The sequence below is a fragment of the Lissotriton vulgaris genome, chromosome 2_1 (assembly GCF_964263255.1).
Source record: "Lissotriton vulgaris chromosome 2_1, aLisVul1.2, whole genome shotgun sequence".
NCBI lineage: Eukaryota > Metazoa > Chordata > Amphibia > Caudata > Salamandridae > Lissotriton > Lissotriton vulgaris.
Window position 1 is genome coordinate 460,220,410 of NC_141687.1, and position 24,769 is coordinate 460,245,178.

The 24,769-nt window shown below is 48.8% G+C and overlaps 2 pseudogenes; both read left to right on the forward strand.

The window, feature by feature from the left end:
- Positions 1-16,912: 16,912 nt before the first annotated feature.
- On the forward strand, positions 16,913-18,932 carry LOC147730601 (18S ribosomal RNA; annotated as a pseudogene).
- Positions 18,933-20,071: 1,139 nt separating this feature from the next.
- On the forward strand, positions 20,072-22,719 carry LOC147730602 (28S ribosomal RNA; annotated as a pseudogene).
- The last annotated feature ends 2,050 nt before the right edge of the window (positions 22,720-24,769 follow it).

Sequence of the window (24,769 nt, forward strand, 5' to 3'; positions counted from 1 at the left end):
GCATCACTCAACACCACAGCACCACTCAATGCCACAGCACCACTCAATGCCACAGCACCACTCAACGCCACAGCACCACTCAAAGTCACAGCATCACTTAACGCCACAGCATCACTCTGTGCTACAGCATCACTCAATACCACAGCATCACTCAGCACCACAGCATCACTCAGCACCACTCAATGCCACAGCAACACTGAATGCCACAGCATCACTAGACACCACTGAACACCACAGCATCACTCTGCACTACTGAATGCCACAGCATCACTCAGCACCACTGAATGCCACAGCATCACTCAGCACCACTGAACACCACAGCATCACTCTGTGCAAATATTTAACAACAACTGGTTCAAATATGTTCTCTCAATGTTTCAAGCTTTATTACAAATGTCACAAAAAAATTTAAAAATTTCACTTCGGTTCTTGGATTTTCATCACAATAAATTACACTGAACATAATCTTCACAAAAGTTATTTACAAAAGTTTAAGCTATTGCCATTATAAATTACAATACATTTTATTTAAGTATTACTTATTAAAAAAAATTAAAAACAATTGTTATTCGTAATATCAATACATCTAAGTCACGTACATACAAAATATATAGTATTAAAAATGCTATAGGTGTCACATTTGCAAAAGTTAAAACTATTGGCATTGTAAATGACAAAGCTATTAATTTAGCTATTTTCAAAACCAACACATAAATAAAAAATTTGTCATTTACAATACCAATATCTCAAACTTTCCTAATGCGAGACCTATTGCATTGCAAATGCTTGTTAGATCTTACTACCTTACATTTTCCATCCAAAGTTAGGGCAGCTCAAACTTACCTACAGGCTAGACCTTCTCTGGTAGTAGTTGTGACATCAGATGGGGTACAATGCTGTTCCGCAGTATGAAGGCATCATGTGCAGATCCTGGGAACCAGGCTCAGAGGTTGAGATGGACTTGCTTCCTGTTGTGTGGTGGTACTAAAGCAATATTGGTGCCATCAATAGATCCAATTACATGTAGGATGTGACTAAATCCATAGAAATCCACCTTCATAGTGGCCAATTCCTCACTTGTAGGGAACTGGATCTAGCTGCCCATGTGTCTCAAAGTGCTGCTAGCACGTCTGTGAGGACCCGACTGAACATAGGTTGTGATATTTCATGAGAAATAGCAACAGTAAATTTCAAAAAGCCTATGGCCAAAAACTGCCAAACTGCAATACGAGTGGTGGTATTGATGTAGGAATATTTAACCGAGGTAGGCGGTCAGGTTCCAACTTATGACATAGATCCACAATTGTTTGCCTATTTAAACAAAACTTTGCGATGATATGGTGCTCCTCCATGGTGTGTCTATTGGGAAATGGGTAGTACAGAGGTGGCTGGTGTCTTCTCTCTCTCCCAGGGTACAATTTTAACGATCAAGACAAAAGTTGTATTGTGGTCACAGTGAGCAGAGTGACATTTGCGAAGAGTAAGGCAAAAGTTATGTGTCTGAACCAAGCTGGTCACATTAGGTCCATTTTCGATTTACCCAACCGCTAACATGGCGGCTGCCTGAATTCACTAATGGGACATGTCAAATGTTGGCTGCTTGAGGTAGTTGACCGCGCAGTAGGCAGTTGCATGCACGAGGTCTCAGCCATTGGCTGACATTGGGGGTAGTGGCGGTCACTGTCCAATGGCTGTGTGCGGCGATGCTGATGACCGCCTATATAGCGTACATTTACGCTGTGGTTGGAGAATAGCTCACTTGCCTCCTGATACTGCTGCTATCAAGACCTCCTCCATTTTCATTGCTGTTTTTACCTGTAGGAGCACACATGACATAAACTACAGGGGATAGGGCCCATCCCTTCACGTCAGAGGAACTGGACACCTTGGTTGATGAGGTCCTTCCGCTGTATTCTCAGCTATATGACTCACCCGAGGAACAGTAACTTTTTTAAATACTGTTATTCCCACAGTTCAACTTCTTTCTTTCTGCTCTCCTACAATATGTCTGAGTACAGTAGCTACATTGATTTCTCAAGTAACATTATAATATGGGTGTTATGATATGTATGATGTATGGGTTCCCGCCATGTCTGTAAAACATTGGAGGATGATGTTAGCCAAGTGTACAGTTCCATTGATATCTCAGCCCATGTTAGACTGTTAAAACCTGTTGGCTGGGAGGTAGCTATACCTCACACATGTCTTCAGAGTGCCAGATAGCTATATGATCACATATGGATAGGCCTGAAGTTGGAATTTTCTGTATTGACTTTGATGGAAATGTGATGTTCATGTGGTATAAGAAGCCTCAGCCTGCAGAGAGCAAGGCCTGACATTGATATGTGGGCAGTCTGGGCCTTGACTCGTTACTGTGATAGGAGAACTGATGGACAGAGTACTATCCCTGTGGACCTGCTGATCCGTGGATGTTCACAGAAAGTGATCTGTCCCACTAATAGCCCTAATAGCTGTCATATGGATAATTTGAGCCATGGGGATTGAGGTGATCCCCATATCTGATACTTTATTCCAATGAAACACAGTGTCAATGTGTGTCTCTCAACAATGACTGTCTCTTTATTTACACAGATTTGTTGACACTATGCTAATAGTGTTGCTTCCATTGTACAGGCCTAATGCACATATGAGACATGACAAGTGTAGATACTTGGTTGCTTTTGAAGAGCTTTAGAAATGTGAATCCTCAGCTTGGCTTCTATATTCCGTATCATACAACACATACGATATGTTGATTGGCATTGTTGCAGTACCTTATGTTTAAAAGCGGTATCCTGGATATCTGTAAAAACACCACAAACTTATTATGACTCATTAGTATAGTCAAATAAGTAGACTACATGTCCACACAGCACCCAGAGAGGTTGCTCTGACTGTCATACATACAGCCCTTTCCTTGTGACTGTAGTCTTAGAATGTAGTGTATACTATGCTTCTTGCCAATAAGGACCATATGCATCATTGAAATGGGGCTGGCAGGAAAGGTGTCTGGACAGTTATTCGAGGTAGTGTACCATTTATAAGGTCGAAATGGTGTGTTGTGGGCCAGGGTACCTCACATCACATTCCATGTAGGATAGACCTGGCCTACATGATGTTTTTTTTGTGGCTTAGTTAGTGTAGGTCATAACAAGAGTTGAGGTTAGTCATCAGATGACCACGAAAGTGTATCCATGCTCTAGTTGTGCATAGCATGTAACATGGACACATGTAATATGTTGATTCTTGATGAAGGATTGTGCTACATGTCAACATGATGTGTATCGAGCTGACATTCTCCTTAAAGTTGCAATTACAATCTATTCATCTACCACATCCTTTCAGGTCAACACCCATCAGCAAAAGGCCATTTGTAGAGCTATTGTCCGGAAGGAGCAAATCGTGGGGATCTACAGCCAGTGTAGTATCCACTGCCGGAAGATGTTGAAGGACTTCTGGCACAGGACCCTCAAGGCCACAGATGTCCAGCTAAGGATGTCCTCCCAATATGTAAGGTGTGTGTGCCGGACCCTGACACCCCTGATGGCCCACATGCTGCCATTGGCCTACCCATAACTTGATGGACATTTGAGGGCCCAGCAGCAGTGACAAGGGGGTGAGTTGTGGCCAGATACAGACAGTGTAAGTGTGGTAGTAGGTGCATGCTGCAGTGCTGGGCCTACTTTCTTTCTGACCAGGAAGACACCAGTATCCTGTCCACATTCAATCCTCTCCTTTTGAGCAGACACCTGGCTAAGTGAAGTTAGTAATCATCTCATGTACTCAGTAAATCTGGGTGATAATTGTAACATGCAGATAACTTGCCTTGCTTGTGAGAGGAGTGATGTACCCACACGGCTGTCTCTGATTTGATTGTAGCCCTATTGCATGTGACATGACAGAGTTCTGAGTATATACAGTGACTGTACAACAGGTCAAAGGTCAAAGGTAACTTTATTTAGTTTGTCACAACCATAAAGCATACAATAAAAGCACAATTTGTAACATACAGAATTAAAAGAAAAACATGTTCTCAGTCTACTTTAAAATATTTACAATTTCTGTAAAAATCCCTTTCTAACCCCAAGCATTTAACCTTTTTCCGCTTTCGTGAGTAAGTTATATACTGGTGTCATAAATTTGACCCCCCGCCATGTTAAAATGTTTGATGAGGCGCCCATCCAACTTGTTACAGCATGTCTGCAAGTATGGATATTTAAGTCATTTAAGGCTGTTTTCAACAATTTCCTTCTTTCTTCTTTTACGGATTCACAGACGTGATTAGGTGGCATAAAGTTTCTGTATGGTACCCACATAAATGACATGTCCTTGTTTGCTGTTTACTTTTCCAAGTGAGGACCAAGTCCTTTCAGCAGTAATCACCAAATCTATATGCCATGAACCTCCTTTTTAGTGATAGGCAGAAGTGGGCTGCTAGGTAGTGTTGTGGTTTTAGGATTATATATGAATTTATTACCACCCATGCATGGCGGCGTTTGGCCAATCTCCTTTTATCTTCCACGAAGGATAGTGCCTTAGCCCTGGTATTACACACTTTATTGAATGATGGTCTTTCCAAGTTACTGTTCCAGGCTTCTTCGATCTCTAATTCCTCCTGGGCAATACGCAGATATTAAATTTCCAGCATAGTTTTGCAAAAATTGCTTTCCTTTGATGTTCTTGGTTCTGGAGACCAAATTCCAAACGGATTTGTTCTGGTGATGAACCTTTAAAGAGGTTAAAGACTGCTTTATAAACTTTAATATGTAGTTTGTTTAAGATGTTGATTTCGTGGCTGTGCCATATTTCCAATCCGTAGGATAAGGTTGGGAGCAGTTGTGCTGACATTATTTTTAGGAGGTGCCCATGTGAAGGGCATTCCAGTTTCTTATAAAGCTGTTTATAGGCAAAGATTAATGATTGGGCTTTGGCTGTAATATCCCTTTTTTGATCCGCCCAGGACATGTATCTGCCCACTATAATACCCAAATATTTGTATGAGTTCATTTCCTCTATTTGTGTATTCTTTGCATACCATTTATATTTTCCTGGCCTAGGGCCCGCTAGTCTCACCACCTTAGTTTTTGATTTGTTTAATTTCAGGCCTTGTGAATCTAAGTAATTGGTTAGTTTGTTTATGACCCTTTGCAGCCCTATCGGAGTTTGGCTCACCACCACAATGTCGTCTGCGTATTGCAGAAACTGAATTGGCTCATTTGCCAATTTTGGCGGATGGCCATTTACTTGTAGCAGTTGGTTATTTAGGTCTGCTAAGTATAAACTAAATAAACATGGTGAGAGCACGCAGCCTTGTTTTAATCCGTTGGTTATATTTATTTTTGACGATATTCTTCTTCCGTCTCCTAGCTTTACTGTGGCCAGTGTTTCACTGCATAATGATGTTATTTTGTCTATCAGTATCTGTGCTTCGAATTTCTTCCACAGGCGATCGCGTGGCACTCTATCAAAAGCAGATTTCAAGTTGATGTAACATGCCAGTAATCCTCTCTTTTTCTTTTTTGCTTTTTCCGTCAAGATCGTCAGTGCTGATAGATTTGTGATGGTCCCCATGCCTTGTCTGAAACCTGTTTGAAATTTTGGGATTATTTTATTTTCCTGTGTCCACTCCTGTAAATGTCTTAAAATGCAAGAAGCAAAAAGTTTTGCCTCTACATCGATGAGAACAATTAGCCTGTAGTTCCCAGGTTCTGTTCTACTGCCGTTTTTATAGATTGGATGAACAACAGTTCCCTTTGGTATGTACTGGTCATACAATGACAGGAGTGTGCAAATATCCCTGGTGCCATCAACATTAGTGCCTACAGGTTGGGCAGTGTGCATTTGGTAGTTGAGGGTTCATCTGCAATAGTGTTCCTAAACACTTATTCACTGACTGGTGACATGCATGAGTGATTGAGACTTAGAACTGTGGGGATCCTATGTAAGTGTCTCGACTGATCCTCACAATGCAATCTGAGTATGCAATACAAAAATGTGGTGTGATGTGCCTGTCCTTGGTGACTCGAGTGATCCCACATCTTTATGTCATAGATGTTAAGGGGCACCCAAAACCTTCAGAGGTGTATTGGCTTGTGGATATACAATCTATGATGGGTGTCATCACCTGTACCAAACAGGATTGGGGATGTTCACATGGCTATAAGGAGTGTAGGGCCGTGTGAATTTAGAGTATCTAGCACCCAAATGTTATGACCTTATAGTTGTCTGGGAACTTTATCTGTGAAAATGATTTATAGCTAAACTAAGTGTGAAGAAATGTCAATGTGATAGGCTATTGACCTCCTTAGGAGCATCTCTGTGGGTCAGACTGCAGACCTAGGTATCCTTTCTGGAAGGCATATACACTGGTGTGCCTTTCCTACAGAGATCTTTTCATGCACTGGCCTCCTCCCTCGCTGCAGCCCTCCGCCCATCCCAACCTTTCACGCCCTCTCCTGCTCCTTCCCCATCCATATTCCCTCTTCCTGATCCTATCCAAGCCCATGCACACTCAAGTATTCACACACTTCAACAGACCCAAGCACCACACACAAACCTAAGACATCCCAGAACTCACACATGCATACAGTAAACACTCACCTTTCCATAAGCATACCCATACCCGCAGATATCATACCAACCGCCACATACCCCTCCACAGACACATCCATACTCGGACAGCAAAGCACCAGCCACAGACCCTCTAAAACAAGTGACATTGAACTGACTACAACTTACATCAGGCCTTGTGAATGTAACTCACATGTTGTGATTAATGGTAAGCTACATGTACAGCTCACATCAGTAATACATGGGAGAGAAGTGACATGGGGCAAAAGGAGTATGTCACCTTGGTTAGTCTTACATTCACAAGGCCTGATGGTAGTTGTAGTCAATTCAATGTCACTTGAGCAACATTTGACAAATGGTAAGCTGCATTATAAGGGGAGATTTGTGGAAACCAGGGAGATGAATGAGAAAGGGCTAAAGTAATATGTGTCAAGTGTGATCTTGTTGAGGAGGTTGTGTTATGGAACACACATTAATGCACAGATCATTGGCCATGTATATCATTTACTGACACATCTATATGTGTACAGTGTGCCTGTGCAGTAACAGTGTTATGACCTAGGAGGCCATCCAACAGATGTATTTTGGATGGTTGAAGAGACAGTCTCTGATAGGGTCCCTGTATACGTGTACATATGTTTGTGACCCCATCTCCCTTGCATAATCCATGGCGGTGCATCGTTTTGCTGAGGAGTGTATGGCAACAGGAAGTTGTATGTTTTACCATTGATTTTATCCACAATGGACTTGGTTTTGAATGTGGTTGAGGAGATAAAACATTGACAGGACATGTAGGATCGTCTCCATTGCTGAACAGGACGTGTAAAGGTGGACGTGTGGAGGTGAATTTCGGCCTTATATCCCTTCCTTTTTGGTGTCTCAGATATGGTGTTTAGATCACCAGGGTCAGGCCAGCTGTAAAGCTACTTGTAATTGGGCAGGCGGAATCACTGGTGGTCGGAGTCTCGCACAGCCTCATAGACCTGCTCTGCGACCTCTGCGCTTGAAGTTAGCTGGCAGTGTCTGCAGTGCGGCAGCGGTCTTCACAAACACAACACAACCAACCTGCAATATGGCAGTCTGACTGCTGGGCCCATGGTGATCAGACAACCACCGGCACCATGGTCCACTTGCTGCATATCTCTTAATAAGCCCCCTGGAATCCAAGTTTAGGGATAGAGATTATTCATACCACTCTGAATTAGGATTAATCATATCTCCGTGATTCTGAAGACATTACACAAAATATTTTTTATCTTCTGCAGACTAACTTATATTTGGAAGCCGTTGATCGAGCACTGTAACAAAATTTGATAAATGATTAACAAATGTTCTACGATTCTGTGTTAACACACTTTTCCCGATAAGAATGGTGGGTGGGCATATTGGCAGCAATAGGAGATTTCACAAAATGTAACAATGTAATTTCAGTCATTCGGGGGATCTGGGCACCTGCAGTGTTTGGGTCCAGGGTCATGCAGCAGCCATGGAAACCTACCAACCGCAGATATTTCTGAAAACCAAACACCATGTTGAGTCCAGAGTGGTGTGCGTTGCATGGTCTGACAAAGTTCTACCAATCAGATTTCCCACAAACCTCTAAATAAAAAACGTTACTCCACTTGTGTCTACGCTCCCAAAATGCACCGTGGAATCATGAAGAGGTTTCAATTAAATATCAATCATTTCGGTCACATGGGTAGTTGTGGGATTTGGGCCACAAGCCCTCCGGCACCCAGGGAAATCTATCTACCCCAGTCTTTTCTGAAAACCAGACACCCAGTTCAGTCTTGTGTGGCTTGCATTGATCCCAATATTTGTTCTTGCCCAGAATGCCCTGCTTATGAATTTGGCTGAAATCAAAAAATGTTTTGACCTCTATATGAGGGGAAGTTGTGGAATCTATTTGGATTGGCAAAAGCACTGTCACCCAACGTTCTGACACTTCTGATAACAACTGTAGCCACTTTAGTGGGTGGGCGTATTGCCCAGATGAGATGCATGCAAGCCACACCATACTGGATACTGTCCTTCACCCACTTAGTCGCTAGCTTTCCGAAATGTGCAGGGTTAGTATGATTTCCTGTGTGCTGGCTGACCCCATTAAAAGAGAGAACATTGGATGTCTTAATCGTATTTTGTTTTGTTTACTTTGCACGAGAATACCTCCCACCCACCCACCACTAGACCATATAGTCGATCTGTCTCTTGAGGAGAATCTCTCCTTTCCAACATTGCCACTTCCGTTCAGATCAGCACTTAGTCTGTGTCCAAGCACGGACAGGCGCACTGCATGTCACTGTAAAAAAATATAAATATCTCTGGCTGCAAGGGAAGGAAGTTCTTTCTCTCCTCTGCCGATGGCTATTGGGAGCGTTAGATTCCCCTCATATTATAACACAGTACTGTGGAACACGAGGCATTCACGCAGCTAGCAAGCGCTACCATTTACTCCTATTTAAAGCTTAGACACACATGGCTTTATTACCAGAGACCCACAGGAAGTTTCCCGGCTACAGAGGAGGTGATGACGTCAGGTCTACTCTGTCAGATACTTGGCCTACGTTAGGGAAACGCTCATTTGGATCAGAGCTGGCATTCACTTTCAGCCATTAGCCTCTGTAACAGATATGGAGGGCAGATATGTGCTACTGCACGGGCTCCTTGATGGGTCATCTCTGGTTCTTGGTTGCATATATGCTCCGAAGGCTGTACAGATCTACTACCGGGCTACGATTTCATTGCAGATTGCGTAATCGGCACATCTGCCCTGGATATTAGGGGCGATTGTAATTGGGTTGTTAATACAAGTCTTGTCAGGTCATTCCCTCCCCTTATGCAAACACTCATTGCTCACAAAGCTAACATCCTGTGCGGATTAATCACTTGGGCCTCCTAAACATTTGGCGGAATCGCAACCCTGCTTCCCACAATGAAAGTTTAAAAAAAAACAATTTTCCCTTTCTGTGATTTCTGTCTTTGCCTGTGGTTGTTACAGTTTAAAATTGTAGTTTTAACCTGCCTGTGATTGGATATTTTATCACCTGATTTGTGTTTTAAACTTGTGTTTTTTCCTGCCCATGATTGCTTCCATTTAACGTGTTGAATTGTGGGATTTGCAGTCCAAACTCTGTAGTTTTTCCCTTTCAGTTTTCCCTCCAAATTTCTCCTTTGCTCTGTGCTAAGACCTGTATGTTAAAACATTGCACCCCCAGCCACCATTTTGTGTTCACAAGCCAGTGAAACCAGCCCCCCTGCCTCTCCCCCAGCAACAGGGATATTCTGTGCACTTCGTTTTTTGCCAGGAGAGGAATCACAGTTTTTATTCAAACAGTATTGTTAGATTTCAAGTTAGTGAAGCCTTTACCTGCAGAAGTCCAAAGTTTCGATTGAGCCGATCTGTCTGAACAGGAAAAGCAGCTTCCAACTCCCTGGCCAGCAAACCTTGTCTGAAGTCGCTGGGACCTTATATGGTCTGATATTGTTTGGAACATGTGTACACTGATTGGTCGTTGTATCTGATGTTTCTATTGGATTAGGGTTAGTGTCCTCATTGGTTGGGTATTTGAGGCTTCTGATTGGTTTCTGGGTCTGTATTTCAATCAATGTAGGGTTGGGACTAGGGCTAGGGTTAGGATTTCTATAGTAAGTAGGGACTAGGGTTTCCTGTGTTATTGGTTGTTCGGACTAGGTTGGGACTAGGGGTTGGGTTAGACTTTTAATTGGAAGTAGCGATTAGGGCTTCTGGTGTGATTGGTTGCTGGACTGGTTGTGGGACTAAGAGTAGGGTTAGGCTTTCTATTGAAAGTAGGGACAAAGGCTTCCTGTGCCATTGGTTGCTTGGACTTGGGGTTGGACTACTGGTAGGGCTAGGGCCTCTATTAGACGTAGAGATCAGGGTTTTTGAACTGATTGGGTGCTTGGACTAGGGCTAAGATTGGCTGTAAGTTCCTGGTCCCCTATTGGTTCTAGATTTTTAGGGCTGGTGTTGTGATTGGATAGTGTTAGGCCTAGGGTTCCCGTTGGCTGACGTGGTCACCTGATTACTAGGGCCATAAAAGGCCAGGGTTAGGGCGTCTCAGCCAAGGGCGGAGAGGACAAGGGTAGTTGCCTGTTTGAGACTGACCAGGGCAAGGGCCAGAAATGCTGCCCAATATACATACCTCCTTTATGCATCTATATACTTTCAATGTACTTATGGATCTATATATTTATCACTTTCTTCTAATTTAGCATTTCCAATGCACTTCCCTATTTCACAGCCTATACTTCGCTCAATATATCCTCTAAATCCACTTTCTAATTTAACCCCAAACCCCATACCACTACTATGATCCCCAAAATAACCCTTTCTAGACACTCTCCTACTCTACCCCTCCTTGCATCATCTTACACCTCTTTTACTATACCTATTCCCAAAACAAACCTTTCTAAACTCTTCCCTCCTTTCTACCCCTCCCCAACCCTTCTCAATCCAAATAACACCTTCGCTGCAGCGGCTTTTCCGAGCTATATAAATACAAACCTTTTTTCCTCCTCTATCCTTCTGCTATCATTCTAAATCCAAATAACTGACTAACCTATACACCACTTAAAATGAACTTGCATGTTTCACTATACTAATTCAACACTAATCCTCTATGGGTCCTGGAGTAGCGAGCCACCCGCGGACAAAGCGCTTCAACGCCTCGCCAGGGGTAGTAAGCGCTATATAAATGCAATTACAATACAATACAATCTAGGACGCGGTATTTCACAATTCCATGCAAGTGAAACTTAGCTGGAGTTGATTATGTTAATCCGTTCCTACCTGGCACATGCAACTGGAAATGTTTTGCTCCTTGCTTTGAACCATGACTACGAAGTTCTTTGAATTAAACCAAGACACTGCATCTTTTAGGGTGTTGAATGGAAGGCATTCAAAATAAGCCAATGCGCCTAACTGTTGAAAACTTATATATTTCTCTAGAATGTGAACAACCAGCACTAGGCGCCCCCTATCGCCCTCTAGTACCTGCCTGCATCCGCCACACTAAACTTCTCGGAATGGCTGTGCTAAATTAATCTGAAGGGATACATGGGACGCAGACAAACCAAGTACTCTCCTGGCTTGACTGGAGAACCAGGCTCATCACCCCATCGTTTCTATCAGAATGGGACCTGACACCCTACTACTCACACAACATGAAATTCATGACACCCTTACTACCCACTACCAGACACTATACAACTCACCCAACACCAGAGCATCCCAAGCTGCTTCTACATACGTAGATGCTGTCCCCCCACAAAATACCCCTGATAAGAGTCAGGATCTTGGTATACATATCACCACAGTGGAGATGACGTTTGACTCTCTTACTGCACTTATCTTTTTACACTGCTTCTTCACTTGAGTTTCGGCGAGCGACTGGTGCAGCTCTTGCTTAATACATGCCTTACAGTGCGTATTCGTGTTGGTCACCAGTTATCTCACCCGGTCTTGGTGCACAAGGGTACTCAACAGGTCTGTCCCTTCTCCCACTCATTTTCACCTTAGCAATGGATCCTATAGCTATGCTGTTGTGGCGCAGGGTGGGATGGAGTATTCCCCTGGGAGATAGGGTAGATTTGATCTCTCTGTATGTGGACGACATGCAACTGTATTGTCAAGATGTCACGGAGGACTAGTGAGATACAAAGCTCAGCCGCTGTCCTCTAGTTTTATGCGGTATCTGGTTTGTGAGTCAACTAGCAGATCTTCTGCTTATTCAGCCTCTTGGCCTGGAGGAGCAGCTGACCATAGGAAGAGCTTCTATATGTTGCCATACACTTTCCAGTATGTGGGCATATGAGTATTCCATTCTGGCCAAGACTTTCTTGATGTGAATTTTGCACATGCAGTAACGGATATCAGGAGACAGATAGTATTTGGAGTAGCCTATCATTATCCGTTATGAGGAAAATTGACCTGTTGAAAATAATAATGCTTTCCCACTTATACTACTACTTCGCTAATCTACCACTCCATTTACATGCACAATTTTCTGCCAAATAGATAGCCTGCTACGTGAATTGATTTGGAGCAGAGGCCACCGACGGTTAGCACTTGTGAAACTCGATCGCTCAACTGAACAGGGCAGTTTGGGTGCCCCCAACTGTGAACACTATTACATCATCTCATTTCTTCAATGGCTTTGTTGGTGGCTGGGAGGTACCTGCCTAGGTGCCACTGTGGGGAAGCTGTGGACTAGAAAGGATGTGCTTAGATGTTTCAGCCAAGTGGATCCTCTTCCATGACCCTCTCTCCGACTCATATGGGTTGCTCAGCTATGCTATTGTAGAGCTTCATGTGTCACAGACAGGGTTCTCCCTTTTGCCCCTGCTATTCCACTACTGAGCTTGCTGTACACTGATAATGAGTGTGCCTTGGCTACTTTCCCACAATGTCGCGGACTTGACCTTGAGACCCTGGATGATCTCTTTGAGGATGGTCAGTTGCTATTTTTTTAGAGTTTCAGTGAGCTTTATGGGGTCTCTCAAGGGCACTTTCTGACTTACAACATGGTGATGCACACACTTCGCTATAATTAACATTAAGTGGTGGATGAACTGCTCACACATGAACTACTACAGTTGCTTCATACCATGGGCGACAACTTATTAGATGGAGCGTTGCTGTCATACACAGACTCAGCCTCCTCTTTGGGTGTTGCCTGCCAAATAGAAGTGGTCTCACCCAATCCTTTAGGAGTCTCTTGAAACTCCTGGCTAAAACGTATGCTGGTATATGTCCTATTCAGGGCTTAACTGATCTCAGAGAAGATTTCCAATTCTTTCCGGGAGCAAGCTTCTCCTGTATTGGATGCCGATTGGTAAGCGCAGATCTACAGCACTTGTTCTAGTAATTCCCAGAGCTCACAGGCTTCTCTACTGAAGCTACAGATCAGCTACAACATATATCCGGATATAAAAGCTTGCAGGAGGTTTGTGCCTTGGGACTCTTTGCGTGCCCTGGAAAGCAAAAGGCTCTCCTAGTTTCTTGATGTGACAATTGTGCTCACAATCTGATTGGTTACACGCCTGTGGAAGGCCGTATTATCCCCTTCCAAGGCTGCATGAGAACTGGTGTTGTGGCTTGGGCACAGGCCAAACACACCCTGCTCCGTTCTGAGGAGGTCCGGGGTCTCTGTAAATATCAGATCTCGCTGAGCTGATATGAGCTAGGGCTGGGCGGAATTGGCGTAAGGCCTCTACGCGGAATTATGGTGAAAAAAAATGTGTGGAAAACGAGCACATGTCCTGAGAGTCTGTGTGCCCGGGCAGGCTCCCCGGCCTGGCTGAGTTGAGAAGCAGGGACCAGCCCCGGGGCCTGGGTTTCAGTTAGGGCCTGGGGTGTGGGAGCCCCCATCCTGTGGCCTGCCAGTTGTCCATCTCCCCGGGACAAGGGTCCCCGGTGCAGAGCCCCAGAGCCCTGCCAGGGCAGGCGGCATCCCTACCGCTATGGCTCGGCTCGGGCGGGCAGATGGGCGTCCTTTCGGTCCCGGCCATCTGGTCGCACCTTTCCCCTTGGCCATATGGTCGCACGCAATACTTTCCAATGGGGCGCCCAGATGGTCGGGCTGCCCTGGAAGTCCAGATGAGGGCTCATTCGCCTCCCTGATCCCAGCCAGGGCACCAGGAGGTCGGGCGCCTCAGCGCACAGGGTCCCCTCCGTCACTCGGAGTGCACGGGTTCCCAGAAAGAGGGATGGCTTTCCTCCAGATTACTAGGGCCAGGGTATTCCGGAACACTCCTCCCGGGCAGGTGGTTCTCTGCCGGGGACCAGATGGGCTATACCAAGGCACTCCTTCCAGGCATCCGGGGCTCCCTTCTCTGGCCCGCGGCATGGCACAGTGCCCGGGACAGGCTCCATGGGTCACCGTCAGTCTTCTTCTGGGCGTGCAAGCCCGAGAGCTACTGCGGGCCTCCCCGTGCCTGAGGCATAGCCGGGGTCTCCAGCCCCATGGAAGCTGAGCGCCCAAACCCTGCGTGGGCAGGCAGGAGCCCTACCGCAAAGGCTTGGGGTAGGCAGATGGGAGTCCTTTCGGTACCGGCCATCTGGTCACACCTTTCCCCTCGGCCATCTGGTCGCACGCAATGCTTTCCAAAGGGGCGTCCAGATGGCTGGGCCACCCTGGAAGTCCTGATGGGGGCTCATTCCCTCCCTGATCCCAGTCAGGGTGCCAGGAGGTCAGGGTTCCCTGAGTCTCTCGGTGTGCACAGGTTCCCAGAAAGAGGGGTAGCCTTCCTCCGGATTACTAGGGGCAGGGTATGCCGGAACACCCCTCCTGGGCTGGCGGTTCTTTGCCGGGGACCAGACGGGCTATGCCCGGACAACACCTCCCAGGCATCTTGGGCGCACTCCTCCGGCCCGCGGCGTGGCAATATGCCCTGGACGGGCTCCATGGGCCCGTGCAGTCCTCCCCCGGGTGTGCGGGCCTGAGGGCTCCTGCGGGCCTCCCCGTGCCGGAGGTCCAGCCGGGGCTCCGAGCCCCAGTCAAGGCTCCTGAGGGCCCGGGGTAGGCGGCCTCCCCTTCTGGGGCTCTGTCCTCGGTCCTGCTGCATGGCAGGGTGCCCGGGATGGTGTCTGGCATGCCTAGGGAGGCTTCCCCTGCACCTCTGGGACTGGGAGCCCCAGTTGGGTCCATGGGCACTGTCCCCCGGCCTGCCACACTGCCATAGGCCCAGGACGGGGTTCCATTGTGCCTCCCCTTGCTTGGCTGGGTTTAGGAGGTCAGGCTCACCACCCTGGGCTCCGTCCTCGGTCCTGCCGCCTGGCAGGGTACCCAGGACGGGGTCCAGAGGGCCCCGGGAGGCGGACCCTGCGCCTCTGGGCCCCGGCTGGGTCCAGGGGCCATGTCGGGCCCCGAATTGGATGCTCTGGCCCTGAGCCTCGTCCCCCAGCCTGCTGCTCCACCAAGGGCTCAGGAGAGGGGTCTGTCGGTCCTGTGCAGGCCTCCCCTGCTTGTCAAGGTGTCCGCGGGCCCCAGTTGGAGGGCCCGTCAGGTCCCCCTTGCAGCCTCCATGGCTGGAGCCCAGCTGCAGCCCAGCTGGGGCCCTGGGCCTCTGGTCCCCCATGCCCTGGTACCTGCTCACTCTTTCGTTAGGGCACAGAGTGACCAGATGGCTTCCCTTTCGAGCCTGGCTGTCTGGTCACACCTTCCCCTCGGCCATCTGGTCACACTGATTCCCTCTGCCATCTGGTCGCACCTATCTCCTTGGACATCTGGTCACACGCAGTGCTTTCCAATGGGGCAACCAGATGGCCTGGCTTGCCTGGAAGTCCCGATGAGGGCTCATTTGCCTCCCCGATCCCAGTGAGAGCTCCAGGAGGTCAGGTACATTCGCACCTTGGGTCCTCTCTGTCACCCTATGTGCACGGATTACAAGAAAGGGGGGTAATTTTCCTCCGTATTACTAGGGAGAGCGTCAGTCAGACCTCCGTCAGGTCCGGCGATTCCAAAACAAGGAGAGGCAGAACCTGAGCCTGCCCGCCGGGGCCCCCAGGGGCCCGGGTATGCATCTGTCTCTTAGCCCCTTCCCGATGGTCCTTTTTCTCCAAGTTTGCTCAGTCAGACCTCCCTGAGGTCTGGCGATTCTGAAAAGGGGAAGGCAGCACCCAGGCATGCCTCTCAGCCCCTTCCTAATGGGCCTTTCCTTTGAACCTTCTAGCCCCGGGAGCAGGCAGGGATGTGAAGCCGCCATCCCCCCTGCGCAGGACAGCCTGCCAGGGGAAGCCCTGGCCGCACTCACGGTCCATTTCGGGATGGACTGCTTGGCCAGCCTCGGCTGTTGTTTCAAGCAAGGAGCTTCCTCCCTGCATAGACTTTCCGACTCGAGGGCCTGCCGCCTGGTGGGAGGCCCTTCACCCTATCCAGCAGAGCGAAGGCCGAGCGGCCCTGGCAGCTCATGACCCCTAGAGGTCTGACCCAAGCAGAAGGGGTTGGGTGGCGCCAGGCCCTCAGATGCTGCAGCCCTGCAGGTTTGTAGGCCCCGTGCGCCACGCTGTCACACCTCTCCACCCAGTACATTTCCACAGCAGCTCAGAACAACCGTACCCAGGGGTGCAGGTGCCGCCAGGCTCCGCCACCCTTACGTCTCGCTCAGGCTGTGCCTCGCCCCGCCTCTCCCTTCCAGGGGAGACAACTGATCCTGCCTGTGCCCATGTGACCGCATCTCTCCACCCCTCCAGCGTGCCCTCCCGCCCAGGCGGGTGGGCTCCTTCCCCCAGCAGGCTCCTGAGAGGAAGGGGTGCGCGAAGGTTGTCCAGTCGGGGAGATGGGCATGCGACGCCCGGACCTACCCCGTCAGCAGATGCAGCTACCTAGTTGATCCTGCCAGTAGCATATGCTTGTCTCAAAGGTTAAGCCATGCATGTGTAAGTACACATGGCCGGTACAATGCAAATGGCTTATTAAATCAGTTATGGTTCCTTTGATCGCTCCATCTGTTACTTGGATAACTGTGGTAATTCTAGAGCTAATACATGCCGACGAGCGCTGGCGTCCCGGAATGCGTGCATTTATCAGACCAAGACCAATCCGGGCTCGCCCGGCCACTTTGGTAACTCTAGATAACCTCAGGCTGATTGCACGTCCCTGTGACGGCGACGATACATTCGGATGTCTGCCCTATCAACTTTCAATGGTACTTTCTGTGCCTACCATTGTGACCATGGGTAACGGGGAATCAGGATTCGATTCCGGAGAGGGAGCCTGAGAAATGGCTAAAATGGCTACCACATCCAAGGAAGGCAGCAGGTCCGCAAATGACCCACTCCCGACTTGGGAGGTAGTGACGAAAAATACCATTACAGGACTCTTTCGAGACCCTGTATTTGGAATGAGTACACTTTAAATCCTTTAACGAGGATCCATTTGAGGGCAAGTCTGGTGCCAGCAACCGCGGTAATTCCAGCTCCAATAGCGTATATTAAAGTTGCTGCAGTTAAAAAGCTCGTAGTTGGATCTTGTGATCGAGCAGGCGGTCCGCCGCGAGGCGAGCTACTGCCTGTTCCAGCCCCTGCCTCTCAGTGCCCCCTTGATGCTCTTGACTGAGTGTTCTGGGGGTCCGAAGCGTTTACTTTGAAAAAATTAGAGTGTTCAAAGCAGGCCAGCCTCCGGAATACTTCAGCTGGGAATAATGGAATAGGACTCTGGTTCTATTTTGTTGGTTTTCGAAACTGGGGCCATGATTAAAAGGTAGGGCCAAGGGCATTCGAATTGTGCCACTAGATGTGAAATTCTTGGACCGGCGCAAGACGAACCAAAGCTAAAGCATTTTCCAAGAAAGTTTTCATTAATCAATAACAAAAGTTGGAGGTTCAAAGACGATCAGATACCGTCATAGTTCCAACTATAAATGATGCCGACTAGTGATCCTGCGGCGTTATTCCCATGACCCGACGAGCAGCTTCCGGGAAACCAAAGTCTTTGGGTTCCGGGGGTGGGGGGAGTATGGTTGCAAAGCTGAAACTTAAAGGAATTGATGGAAGGGCACCACCAGGAGTGGAGCCTGCGGCTTAATTTGAATCAACACAGGAAACCTCACCCGGCCTGGACACGGAAAGGATTGATAGTTCATTCTTGATTCTGTGAGTGGTAATGCATGGCTGTTCTTAGTTGGTGGAGCAATTTGTCTGGTTAATTCCGATAACGAATGAGACTGCTCCATGCTAACTAGTTACATGACCCCCAGCGGTCAGCGTCCAACTTCTTGGAGGGATAAGTGGCATTCAGCCACACGATATCGAGCAGATCAGTGATGCCCTTAGATGTCCAGGCCTGCACACGTGCTACACTGAACGGATCAGCGTGTGTCTATCCTTCTCCGACAGCCGGGTCTGGTGGCTCAGTGGACTAATGCGTCCACTGCAGGGGCCTGTGTTCGACCTCATGGTCACAGGTTCAAATCCCGGCGGGTCCACTCAGCCTTTCATCCATCTGAGGTCGATAAAATGAGTACCATTGAGTTGGGTAACAATAAACATCTGTTATTCAGCGCCAAGAAACCGCTGGGTGAACGTGCGCTTTACAAATACACATGTTATGTTATGTTATGTTAGCCCGCTGAACCCCGTTCGTGAAAGGTATTTAGGATTGCAATTATTTCCAATGAACGAGGAATTCCCAGTAAGTGCGGGTCATAAGCTCGCGTTGATTAAGTCCCTGCCCTGTGTACACACCGCCCGTCGCTACTACCGATTGGATGGTCTAGTGAGGTCTCTGGATCGGCCTGCCGGGGTCAGCAAAGGCCCTGGCGAGCGCCGAGAAGACGATCAAACTTGACTATCTAGAGGAAGTAACAAGGTTTCTGTAGGTGAACCTGCGGAAGGATCATTACCGGGGGAGCGGCCAAGTGACTGATGGTGCCACCCCGAAGCCCTCTGCCTGCCTCCTGCAAGCACACACCATAGGCACAGGGCCTGGCCCTGCCCTGGCGTGCCCCGGCTGGTGGAGCAGTACTCGGCTGCATGAGGCACCTGGGTGAGGACCGGGGCTTTGGTGGGCCTCTTCCACAGGGAGGGCCCGACTGACGCACGAGGGACTGGGAACGGGGGTGGCCCCCATCTCCTGTCCATTTCCTGGGAGGGGCGCAGCGTAGGCCCTCCCGAGATGGAGCCCTAGCTCACCCGGCACGACCTCTGCGGTTAGGGGGAAACCGAATGGCAGTGCATCACTGGGCTGGTACCGCCCCACCCTCGAAAGGCTCTGCTGCTGGCTGGGCCCTCCCATGCCCAAGTCCCGGTCCGACCGGGTTCCGGGCGACCGAGGAGTTGCCCTTCTCGTGCAGCAGGGTGGCCTGGCTCTTCCCTACCGGTGCCTCCGACCCAGGCGAGGGTGGGGTGGACTAATCGCCAGCCCGCCGGCACGGCTCGGGCCACCAGGCAACGGATGGCTGGCGTGCAGGTGGAGCGACCTCCCTCGTTGCCAGGTACCCGGTTCAACCCAGTCCCGTGCAGCCGGGCAGAGGGGTTTGAAGACTCGTGCGGTCCCTCCCGTGTTACACCGGGGCTGCCTGCTCCCATCGCCCTAGGAGCCCCCTTCTTCACCGGCGGGTGGGTTTGTGGGGACTCCCGGACCATGCGCCTGGTAACGTCTCTTTCCTCCCAACGGTGCAGTCTGACTCCCAGACAGGAAGCCTTGAACTGGGCGCCCGGGCCATCTCGTCACGAGGGCGGTTGACGAAAGCATCTCCGGGTCCAGTCGTGCCTGCCTGGCCCCTGAGAAGGGGAATACAGACGGCGTATCACAAGTGGCTGTCTGTGGTGTCCCACTGGCTGCACGCGCCTTGGGCTCCTACCTTTGCGGCTGGCTTCCCGGGAGGGCTAACCCCTTCCAGATCCGATCCGGGGATAGAGGGCATGCGCGCATCCAGGACATCAGGCCCCTGCTCCGGCAGGGGCCTGGCCACCCCCGGCGCCTCCCCCTGATGCTCTGCAACTTTTCTTCCGACTACGACCTAAGATCTAACGTGGTGACCTGTTGAATTTAAGCAAATTACTAAGCGGAGGAAAAGAAACTAACCATGATTCCCCCAGTAACGGCGAGTGAAGAGGGAAGAGCCCAGAAATAATCCTCGCCCGGCGGCAGGCACAGGAAATGTGGCGTACAAAAGACCGACTTCCCGGCATCGCTCAGGGGGCCCAAGTCCTTCTGATGTGTAGTTTGGTCGAGTCTTCTCGGAGTCAGGTTGCTTGGGAATGCAGCCCAAAGCGGGTGGTAAACTCCATCTAAGGCTAAATACGGGCTTGAGACCGATAGCCAACAAGTACCATAAGGGAAAGTTGAAAAGAACTTTGAAGAGGAGTTCAAGAGGGCGTGAAGCGGTTGAGAGGTAAACGGGTGGGGTCCGTGCAGTCTGTCTGGAGGATTCAACACTGCAGGAAGGTCAGTGTCCCGGGAGTTACGGATCCCCTCTGCGGAACCAGCGCTCAGGCCCTATCCGGCCCGCGCAGGGCGCATTTCCTCCGCGGCGGTGCGCCACAACCAGCTCCGGGTCGGCTTCGGGTGGCAGGTGGCCCTTCGCTCCGGCAGAGGGTGTTACAGTCCCCCTGGTAGCCGCTTCACTGTGTCCGCGGGGCTGAGGGAGAATCAATTGCCTCCGCATCCTCCCCCGGGCACCCGTTCCCGGCTGCCCCTCGGGGCACGCCGGGGGATCTAAGGGGGGCCCCATGCTCCTGGCGCGACTGTCGACTGGGCGAACTGTTCTCAGTGCGCCCGATCACGTCACGCTACCGTGTGTGGAGGCCCACGCCGGGCGCCAGGGTTCTGCGCCAATGCCGGTTACCCACCCGAGCCGTCTTGAAACACGGACCAAGGAGTCTAATATGTGCGCGTGTCGGAGGGTCGAGCGAAACCTTGTGGCGCAATGAAGGTGAGGGCCGGCACGGGCCGGCAGAGGCTGAATCCCGCCTCGCTTCCAGCGGGGAGGTGGAGTATGAGCGTACGTGATAGGACCCAAAAGATGGTGAACTATGCCTGGACAGGTCAAAGCCAGAGGAAACTCTGGTGGAGGTCCATAGATGTCCTGCTAACATGCAAATCGGTCGTCCGACCAGGATATAGGTGTGAAAGACTAATCGAACCATCTAGAAGCTGGTTCCCTCCAAAGTTTCCCTCAGGATAGCTGGCGCTCGGAGCCCCCAGTTTTATCTGGTAAAGCGAATTATTAGAGGTCTTGGGGCCGAAACAATCTCAACCTATTCTCAAACTTTAAATTGGTAGGAAGCCCGACTCGCTGGCGTGGAGCTGGGCATGGAATGCGAGTGCCTAGTGGGCCACTTTTGGTAAGCAGAACTGGCGCTGCGGGATGAACAGAACGCCGGGTTAAGGCGCCCGATGCCGACGCTCATCAGACCCCTGAAAAGGTGTTGGTTGATATAGACAGCAGGACGGTGGTCATGGAAGTCGGAATCCGCTAAGGAGTGTGTAACAACTCCTACATACAAAAACTTTCAAAAAAGGGGTCCAAGTGAGAATATCTAAAGACCAGGTAAAGTTTAATCCTCGAATTCCTACTAACAAAACACAGAAAACGTACTGCTCTACAAATCATGAGACTAAGTTAAACAGAGACACTTAAATGTACAGGTCAGAAGAAATGGAACATTCATGAAGTAGAAAGGAATCCCATCAGCTCATATACGTGGCTACCCATCGTCATCTGGGATTTTAAACTTGGTTGCATCATTCGTACTGACAACCAGAATGATATCAAAACTCAGCTTGTTTAGTACCCCAGTGATTGGTACAGCCACGTGCTAGTTTTGATCTGTGGTGCTGAAGATTTGCAGTGCAGAAAGTGAAAAAGATAAAGAAAAAGTGCAAATATTAAAATTTGCTACTAAGACATTTCTAAATCTTTATTGGGCACTATCCTAGTGTCAATTCTAAAAACAGAGCGCAAACAGTTTGAAAAAATAACTGTAATGTGCGGAGAAGTGGCAGGTCTACATGTTTCAGCTTATTGGATGTTTCTATCCAAGCTTTCGTCAGGACCAAAAATCCCGCTACTGCAAACAACAGTGAATTATAATATTTAGCAAATTTCATATTTGGTATGATACTTCCTACCATGTCCTGCCGCTCCCATCAGGTAGGCAAATCATGCTGGAACTCCGAATTCATTCCTACAAAGATCTGAGCCACAGGTGCAGATCTTGGTGGTAGAAGCAAATATTCAAACAAGAACTTTGAAGGCCGAAGTGGAGAAGGGTTCCATGTGAACAGGAGTTGAACATGGGTCAGGCGGTCCTAATAGATGGTCGAATGCCGTTCGGAAGCGACGGGCGATGGCCTCCTTTGCTTTCGGCCGATCGAAAGGAAGTCGGATTCAGATCCCCAAACCCGGAGTGGCGGGGACGAGCTTCCTTGCGGCATCCAGTGCGGTAACGTAAAAGATCCCAGAGAAGCCGGCGGGAGCCCCGGGGAGCTTTATCTTTTCTTTGTGAAGGGCAGGGCGCCCCAGAATGGGTTTACCCGGTGAAAGGGACCCTAGCCTTGGAAAGCGTTGCGGTTCCAGCGGCGTCCAGTGAGCACTCGCTGGTCCTTGAAAATCTGGGGGAGATGTCCGCACTGGGCCGTACCCATATCCGCTGCAGGTTTCCAAGGTGAACAGACTCTGGCATGTTGGAACAATGTAGGTAAGGAAAGTCGGCAAGTCAGATCCATAACTACGGGATAAGGATTGGCTCTAAGGGCAGGACGGTCGGGCTGGGGTATGCTGTGGGGCTGGGCACCCGCCGCAGCTGGACGGGGCACCTGCCTCCGGGGGGGCGGCGACTTTGGACGCGAGCCAGGCCCTTCCTATGGATCGCCCCAGCTGCTGTGTTCACCTCTCCCCGTGCCCCCTCCTCGGGGGCGCAGGGCCTGCGTTCTACTTCGGCCGACACCCAGCAGCTGACTTAGAACTGGTGTGGACCAAGGGAATCCGACTGTTTAATTAAAACAAAGCGAAGGCCGGAGGCGGTTATTGACGCAATGTAATTTTTGCCCAGTGCTCAGAATGTCAAAGTGAAGGAATTCAATGAAGTGTGGGTAAACAGTGGGAGTAACCTATTCTCGGTTGTAGTCACCTTTACCTCCCAGTGGTCCCGCTGGTAACTGCCTCTGTAGTGCTAGACTCTGCGTAGAGAAGCATATAGAGACAGGCCAAACAAGGTTCTATCATGGCAGCAAGCGTGATAGTGAGAAATGGTGAAGCAAACTAACCCAATTCCAGATGGGTTAGTTCCTGGAGAATAAAAATCCAGTTAAGATGATGTAAGGAGGTGCTGTCTTTCCCAGAAATCATTAACCTCCTCACCGAATTTGACAAACCAGCACCCGCTTCAAACAATTCAGATCACGATATAGGCCTTAGTTCTCCCTCCGTAGCAGAAGAAGAGACAACAGTAGACCTCAGCAAATCCATTGAGTTTGTGGCAACCTCAGCCAAGAATGACATTAGTACAGCAAACTTTGAAAATCTTCCCGATGTGTACGGGTTCAGGAAAGATGTAATAACAAAGAAATGTGACTACTCAAAAAAAGTCACGTATTGGAAGTACCCAAACAAAAAATATAAATGTGACTTGTGTGGAGACATATTGGGAACTTTTAAAGAGCTGAGAAAAATGTCTTCAACAAGCACAAAGGCTTCTATCTTAAAACGTACTGCTCAAAATGTGACAAAGACGCTGAATACCACAATATTGCATGCCATTATGCCAAATGTAAAGGAGAGCTGCCATTCCTGTGCAGCTTCTGTGACCTCAGATTTGAAACAAAAATTGGTGTTTCTCAGCATGCTCGGCATGAGCATCCAAGAGCGCAAAATGAGGCTAGACTAGCAGCTCTAGCAAGCAGCAAACCGTCAAAATTATGGTCACAGGAAGAAATACTGCTACTAGCAGAATTGGAAAAAGTATATGAAAATTAAAGGAATATAAATGCGCTGATGGTTCCACATTTTGACATTATAAACAGAAAACAAATTGCAGAAAAAAGGAGATAAAATCAAAAAATCCGCAAAAGATGTACTGCAACTATCAAATGTTTCTGAAAATTACTCTTGAGATTAACCAGATGAACCAGAGGTTACAATGGAAGTAACAACAGAAAAGCGCAGAGACTTTATCAATCGCAAACGAGATAAACAAATCAAGAACTTTGATGAGCTCTAAGACAGAATCACATAAATCGAGAAGTACACCCAAAACGTAGAGCAACACGATGCTGCTACGGATCTGATGGATGGGGCCAAAACAATCTCAACCTATTCTCAAACTTTAAATTGGTAGGAAGCCCGACTCGCTGGCGTGGAGCTGGGCATGGAATGCGAGTGCCTAGAGGGCCACTTTTGGTAAGCAGAACTGGCGCTGCGGGATGAACAGAACACCAGGTTAAGGCGCCCGATGCCGACGCTCATCAGACCCCTGAAAAGGTGTTGGTTGATATAGACAGCAGGACGGTGGTCATGGAAGTCGGAATCCGCTAAGGAGTGTGTAACAACTCCTACATACAAAAACTTTCTAAAAAGGGGTCCAAGGGAGAATATCTAAAGACCAGGTAAAGTTTAATCCTCGAATTCCTACTAACAAAACAACAGAAAACGTACTTATATCACAAAAAACACCACTAATATAAGTCTTACACCAGCAAGTGTATCAACAAATGAACCAGCATGTGAACTCAAT